The following is an 8,389-nucleotide window of genomic DNA, read 5'->3' on the forward strand; positions in this document are numbered from 1 at the left end:
TTCTCTATATAATTGAGAAACGAGGACAAAATTTCTATTTATGATCTGCTTCCCATGTCATTTATTACTTCTTTTAAAAAACTTATTTTGACATAATAGTATTTTATTCTTTTCCACAGAAACATGACAAGAAACAAAGCATTAGTATTGCTTTACAAGTTTTTGAATTACAAAATTTTCTCTCTCATCCTTCCCACCCCTCTTCTGAAGAAGGTATATATAGTCACAGTTGTGAAAGAAGAAACTTATCAAAAGAGGGAAAAAACGAGAAAGAATGAAGCATATAAAAATTCTGCATTCTGATTTCATCAGTTCTTTATTTGATTATGGATAACAGTTTTCCTTCATCAGGCCTTTGTACTTGTTTTGGATCATTGTATTGCTGAGAAGAGCTGAGTCAATCATAGTTGATCATCACACAATGTTGCTGATACTGGTTTTGCACATTTCACTTTCCATCAGATCATACAAGTCTTTCCACATTTTCCTGAGATCTATAAGGTCATCATTTCTTATTGCACCATAGAATTCTATCATATTCAAATACCCCAGATTATTCAACCATTCCCCAGTTGATGAGCATCCCCTCAGTTTCCAATATTTTATTATCACAAAAAGGATTGCTATAAATATTTTTGAACATGCAAGTCCTTTCCCCCTTTTTATGATCTCTGGGTTACAGATATGGCAGTGGTATTGCTACATCAAAGTATTAGTTTTATCACTAGTTGAGTTGTTCTTTGGGCATAATTCCAAACTGCTCTCAAGAAGGCTTGGTTCACTTCACAATTCAACCAACAATGCATTAGTGTTCTAATTTTCCCACATCATCTCCAACAATTAGCATTTTCCTTTTCTGTCATATTAGACTATCTGACAGGTGTGAGGTGGGACCTCAGGGCTTTTTAAATTCTCTAATCAATAGTGATTTAGAAAACTTTTTCACATGACTACAGATAGGCTTAATTTCTTCATTTGAAAATTACTTCTTCATATCTTTTGACCATCTATCAACTGGAGAATGACTTGTATTATTATATATTTGACTCAGCTTTCTATATTTTTAAGAAATGGAGTCAAGTCTTCTATTTATGATCTGCTTCCCATATCATTTGTTTCTCCTTGGGATTTTTTCAAGAACATGTCCAATGGTTCAGTTATTTGGGAAGACTAAGCATTAAGAATTATCAGTATTCCTCCAAGAACAGTTTTCTTGTTATTTCATTATTTTACACTCTACATTATGAGCACTAAGAACTTGATTTGAGGAAAATGATAGACATAAAATTTCAAGATATTTTGAACAAAGGTCTTTTGCTCTCTGGTAAAATTTTACATTGCATGGAAATATAAACTCTTTTCATGGCCACTATGATTAATCAGCATACAGAACCACTTGATAGAGAGGGCTGTTTATTTCCCCTGATGATCCTTGAGACTATGTACATCTGGCTAGTCATTACATATTGTTCAGATTTATAATTCAATTCAGGTTTTATGTTCTTTTATGTTTTTTCATAATTTCCAGGACAGAAATGCCCATTCCAACTATTACTATTCAAAATAATTTCCAGATTTGTTATACTGGAATTAAAAAAAATTTATGTGCTTCTTTGTTCCTCTCAAAGAGCATACTAAATGGATAGTGTTCCAATGTAATGAAATTTCATCTCAATTAGCCTTCATCTATTAAACAATTGTAATGGGTCAGGCTTTCTATGAACTAGGAATGAAGTCAGAGTCAATAAGCTGCCACCTATTATGTACCAGGCACCTTGCCAGCCTCTGCAGGCAGAAAATAACCAAGAAATGTTAAATAGTGTCTGCCTTCAAAGAACTTACATTCTCTCAGTAGAAAGACCAGATAAATGTTTTATATTTTGCAGCCCTGTGATTTTATCTTTGCATCTGCCTATGGAGATCACCATTTTCTTCACTTATATTTTGAATAGTTATTTGGAGTACTGACAGGTTAACTGCCTTGCCCATGGTCACAAAACTGGGACTGGAACCCAGGTGTGTCTGACTCCAAAACAGCACTCTTTTCCCATTTGTGTCATGTTGTAAATGGGCAACAGAATATATATATATATATATATATATATATATGTACGTATATATAATCCTATGTGTGATATGTCATTTCAATCTGAAATCTGTTCTCTATTTCTCTACTCCTTAGACCAAGAAGCCTCATATCTTCTCTTTATGTTATTCTCATCTGCATTATGAATCAGAACTGAAGGATGGAAATAAAAACAACAAAAACTCACTATGCTATAAGTTGTGTTTATTATTTGGAGAATGTTAAGAAGAGTATTAGTTCTGTGTGGTAATGATTCATGTTGATCTAACAATCTTAGTGCTACTATCTAATGCACAAGTAGATAATTGGAGAGATTCACAAATTTGTAGATTTGTAGGTTCATAGATAGATTGAGTCTGTCATCCAGGTAGGCCTACAAGTAAACAGAAAAGAGTTGCCTTCGTTAGGTTTTGCTCCAACCTATTATTTTGGAAGTAATTTCTTTCTATTATCATTGCTGTGAGTAGCTCAAACCAGTCAGAAGCAACCTCCATCAATTATAAAAAAGGCATCAAACCAGGAGGTTGTGAGCAATGGGCACACAAACAGTTGGAAGGCCACTACAACTGAATCATAGCATACAAGGAGGGGTGTAAAATGTTAGAAAATTGGGAAGTTCTGTAGTCTTTCAAAGTTTTTCTAAAATTATTCTGCTTGTCATTTCTTTTATCACAATATGAAAGAATAGAATTTGGAAATCAAAATCTAAAAAAACCCCCAAAACCCAAAAAATGCTAAAAAATTGTTTCAACATATTTTTTCTACCATATTATCTACCAGGCTGTCAATAAGTATAACTTATTCTTACCACTGTTTATTGAGGTCCTTATGGTGCAATTGGAGCATTTTCAGGATATCCAAGATATGGATTATAGGGAGGATCAGGATATGGATAACCTGGAAGATATCTAGGAAACTGAGGATATTCTGGATACCACTGATTTGAATGAAATGGCATTTAAAAGAAAGAGAAAATAGCCAAGATAAGGTTAAAGCATTGTGGTTTATTGGTAGTGTTTTTAATTTCTTAGTATCTATGATAACACTGAAAAAAATAAGTATATACAAATGTAACAGGATTAGCAAAACCACTCACCTATGGCAGAATTATTTGGATCATCAGACAAACCTGTCTGAGCTTTAAATAAACCTGATACATATACATACATACATATATATGTGTGTGTATATATATATATATACACGTATTTACATATATTTGTATACATATATATTTATATTCTTTATATATATAAATATTTTATATACATATATATATATATATACATGATCACATTTACATATATATGTACTCAATACAATTTCAGGCATTTCTCACAATCAACTAAACTGTGAGTATTCAGCAATTTATCAAGTAAAACTTATTTAATAAACTGGAGAAGCCTCATTTCTAAAAAGTAGGGTTCTTTCATGATTATTGATTTAAAAAAATTAATTTTCTACTCCATATTTTCTTCAAGATGAAAAAATCAACCATATACTCTCTCTTACTTATTAGAAAAAGGATGACAAAGAAAAATACATATTGCCCTGATTCTATAGAGAGAAGATAATCAAAGATGACAGTTATTATGGTAACTAATGGCTTTTCTGTTATTACATATAGTATGATGGGAAAAATTAAATATCTCTAGAATTAAAGGACCTAGCTTCAGATCCTGCCTCTAATATCCACTTTTTGTGTTAACTTGAGTGAGTAATTTAACTTCAATGACTCTCACTTTCTTCAGCTGTAAAATGAAGAGATTAGGTGAAAAAGTTTACAAGGGCATTTCCACCTCAAAATCTCTGATTCTGTGAAAAAGACAATGTGACCTCTGAAGGATAGAGTTCAGAAACAAAGTTTATATAGGAATCCACAGCAAGAGATTCCTAGACTGAGATGAGATCTTATAAATCCTGTCTAACATCACTGAAACATAGAGTAGCAATAATGAAGTACTCTGTTCAGAGTTACAGAGGTAATAAGCAGCAGATTCAAATCTAAATGACTGGGGAAGAAAATGACAGTGATTTGGGAGGAAATTGCTCACTGATATAGACTGAAATCCTTCTTTAAGATTATTGTCAAAGCATCTAAAACATTTATTCTCACCTTCTAAGTGATTTTTCAGTATAATGTTATCCAATTTTGTGAACAGAACTGGTCATGCTTTAGCCAATTATCCCTGATATTCAGTAGCAATCCAAAAGCTATGAGTGCTTTGAAAAAAATGGATTTTACTCAAAGTCCTCAGATATAGCTAGGACTCAAAGAAAACAAGAAATTAACCATTTCATGGACAAGATGACAAAAATTCACTATAACTTAGTGACATCATCAAATCTGTGTGTAAGCACAATTTTGTTTAGCACAACAGTGTAATCAGAAATCAGTTTGGGTGCCAGAATCTAGCAAACAGTAGAGTAACTAGATCAGGGAGTTGAGATTTTGCAGTTAGGTGAACTGTTCACTCTCCAGACCTGAGCCAAACCAAGTCACTTCAGTCAATGTTTGTTAAGAGCTTTTGGGGAAAGCCCTGGGCATATTAAATGTGAGACACTTTGGAGTCCATAAATGAATGGAGAACCTGAAAATATCCATAAATCCAGAGAAATCCTCTGATGTCTCTTATTCTTGGAATATATTAGTGAAATCCTATAGAATCATTGGCAAAGTCACGTAAAATTTAGGGAAGCAGCAAAGAGACTAAATATGGACACAATTTCTTTCAGTAAACATTTCATCTTATTTAACATTGTCATCTCAATATTGAATTCTCTTCTAATCAATGACTCTAGAAGATTAACATATACAGAAATTATGTACTCAATGCCTGTAAACCTCTAGTACTCTCACACTTAATGATTGGAAAGAATATTTATTTCGGTTTCATTTAAATCATTATTTGTTCAGAAAAGAGGATTAATGAGATTTTTTGGGGGGGAAGATTAAAGATAAAAAGAAGGGAATATACAAATAAATTTTAATAGGTTCAATCCAATAAATTACACATTACATACAATAAATTATAATTTTACCCGAGGTCTTCGGTGCCGAAAACTGTCCTGTTCAAATAAAGAAAAAAAATTTATATGGATACATATTGCAGAATATTAAACAACTTTGCATTTATTTGAAAATATCTTACCTCTTCAGATGAACTGTCAGCTCTCTTTGGAAAAGAAAAACATTAACAGATTCAGTTATATGATACAAGTTTGGGAAAAAAAACCCAAATTGTAACTTGAGTTAACTTTCTGAATTATTCAATGAATTACCCTATACACTGAGGGAAGAGCAGAATTTTGTTCACAATATTTAGACAAATATTTATTATCTTCATTTTTATTTGGGGAAATGTAAAGATTATCTCTTTAAGAACAGGAGACAATTTTGAGAATAAAATTAAAAATTACTTGCTAAGTCTATAGGCATGAAGAAATTTTCTAGATTATTCAGAGATTAAAAGAGATAGTAAAAAAATTAAAATGTACTAATCCAGTAACATGAGAACACAAATATAAATCCAATTCTACAGATACTAAAGGACCCTTATTAGAAAGAGGGATCAAACACTCCCAACACCAGCCCCCCTTCCACTTCCCCAAGTACTTACTGCCAGGGCAAGCAGAAAAGCCACCAGAAAAGCTATAAGATAGAGCTTCATGGCTGTAGGCTCCTGTGGAATGGAGAGGAGAGAAATTCCTGCTGCCTTTAGTCTGTGTTTTGCTTTGAGTCATATTGATCTTTTCAATGAAGAAGAAACTAAGGTAAATCAATTTTAACTTCCATTTCTACGATGCTGTTAAGGTTTAGTGTTTTCCTTCAAAGAGCTGATAAGCAAATATTTTTGTTTTACAGATTGAGGGAATTTAATCTCAGATAATGTGGATATATATAATTATTGTCAGATCTAGACATTAGATGCAGGACACCAAATCAAGAAACTTACTGCATACAATATGTAATCTCTCTCTGTCTCTCTCTGATTCTGTCACTTGCTCTCTCATTCTCATTATTCACTCTCACAACATAGACACATTTTTATACATACATATGTTTTCTGATGGTGGAAAAATTTTTAAAAATTCTGTTTCATTTTGTTTTCAATTCAGAATTCTCTCCCTTTGCTTTCTCTTCTTACTTGAAAAGGCAAGAAAATGAAGACCATAACAAATATGTAGAATTATATAAAAACAATTCCCTAATATCAAAGAAATAAAGGAAGGAAGGGAAAGAGGGAAGGAAGGAAAGATTAAGGAGATAGGGAAGAAGAAGGAAGAGATAGAACCATTTTTAATTCTGTTTAGTGACCCTCATTTTTTATACCCACAGTTGTCCACATCTATTATCCCTAATCATGTAATATCGAAGAAAGAGAATTCAGGAAATGCTAAAATATCCAGATTGACTAGTTTGTTGCATTAAGACAACCAGTTCTTGATGTAAAACTCAAGATGACCAGTTCTAGATGTGAAACTTGATCATATCTCACTTGCCACACAATAAACATTCTTATTTTTCAATATTAAAATAAGATCACTACTTCTCTATAAAACATTATTATCTTAAACGTTTTATATTTTATTCCTCACATACATTTTTCATAGATAAGATGTCCATGCAGTGATAAGTTAGCACAAAAAAATGATTTGTTATGTAAGAAATATTACCTAAGACAGATGACTGGAAGAAGAAATCTTCTTTCAAAGGAGGATGGGATTCATGGTATCTCAGAGCTATTTAAATTCTGCCGTTAATGATATGCTAATTTTGTGGGTGCAAATAATATCAATGGAGAGCTTGAATTGTTATTACTGACTGTGAACAAATATTGATTTTGTGCCCATTTTAAGTACCCATCCATGCCAAGAAGTTTTTTTAAAAAAGCAAGTTTCACAATAGAGTGTGTAACTGAAGCCTCTTGCTTAATCCTAATGTCAGTCTAGGCAAATCAAGGAGGTAGAGGATGTGATGACTCATCATTTGGATATCAAATCCTTAAACAAGATAGTTTGCAAGTGTCTGAGGCAGGATTTGAACCCAAATTTTGTCAACTCTGATTATAGAATTTTACCTACTATGGTATGCTATCTATTGATATATTTCATTGTAACATTATCTTCACATATGATCTACCACATCTGAGACTTACATACCTTTCTCTTCTCTTTACATATTCCCTCAACTAGAGTCTCTTTCTCTCCCATGGTTTCAATAATCCCTTGGCATCACTTTCTACCTTAAGTCTGGACTTTGTCCCAACTTACTTATTTTTGTTGCTGGCAAAACCATCCTCATGGTCACCTATGTTTATACCCTCAGTGAATTCTTTCCTCTGCCCTTTTCCTCACCCCCATATCTAACCAATCATGAAAACTTATTGGCTCAACTTATATGGCATCTGTAGTATCAATCTCTTTTTCCCATTCACATAGCCAACATTTTAGCTCAAACTTCCATCAACTTCACCAAAATGGTTGCGACCACTTTCAAAGCTCACTCTTTGTTTTCCATTTTGTCTTTATTCCAGTCAGTCCACCATATAACTTCCAAAAATGACTTTCATAAGTTTTTATCTGAAATGAACAATGTCACCTCCTACTCAAAAAACTTAACTAACTTTCATGTTTTTAGCCTAAAATACAAATTCCATTGTTGTTCACAATCTTACTTGAATGTCATATTCCCTGCCTTTTCTCTTTCAAACACACCATTTTAAAACTCAGCCAGATTACCAGCATTTCCCAAAGTTGCCATTCTGTCTCCTACCTCCATATATTTGCACACCCTGTCCTGTTTGCTTTAATACAATATAATGCTTTCGATACAAGATCACCTTTCCCTCCATTTAAAGGATCATTATCTTTCTTGAAGATTCAGCTTGGAAATAATATTGCTCATGAATCATTTTCTGATAGGTAGGTAGGGAAAAGACCTTGGAAAAGTAAGCAATTGAGGGATATAATTACAGCTCCCTCCACATATCTAATCCTCTACACATAATCAAATATTTTGTGAGAGAAGTAATTTCCTTTTCACTCCTCTTTTTTTGAGTAGTAATTTCCAATGAAATTCTCTTATAATTGAAATAAAAATATTTTAAAAATAATTTTTCATTTATATAAAATTTTTGTATGCTTGTTATAGGTGGTGAAGTAGATAGGAGGACCTGAGTTCAAATATGATCTCAGACACTTAACACTTCCTAGCTGTGTGATCCTGGGCAAGTGACTTTAACCCCAATTGCCTCAGCAAAAATAAAATAAATAAATAATTCCCCCAACAAATCAACCTTT

The 8,389-nt window shown here is 32.6% G+C and overlaps 1 long non-coding RNA gene across 1 annotated transcript; it reads right to left on the reverse strand.

Moving 5' to 3' along the window:
- Nucleotides 1–2,272: 2,272 nt before the first annotated feature.
- LOC105751030 lies at nucleotides 2,273–6,863 on the reverse strand. Its single transcript, XR_001121351.2, has 6 exons — nucleotides 6,764–6,863; nucleotides 5,707–5,769; nucleotides 5,239–5,262; nucleotides 5,129–5,155; nucleotides 2,895–3,023; nucleotides 2,273–2,459 (listed from the first exon to the last, which is right to left on the reverse strand). It is a non-coding gene; the product is annotated as an uncharacterized LOC105751030 (long non-coding RNA).
- Between the last annotated feature and the right edge of the window lie 1,526 nt (nucleotides 6,864–8,389).

Source organism: Sarcophilus harrisii, chromosome 6, assembly GCF_902635505.1.
Source record: "Sarcophilus harrisii chromosome 6, mSarHar1.11, whole genome shotgun sequence".
Taxonomy (NCBI): Eukaryota; Metazoa; Chordata; class Mammalia; order Dasyuromorphia; family Dasyuridae; genus Sarcophilus; species Sarcophilus harrisii.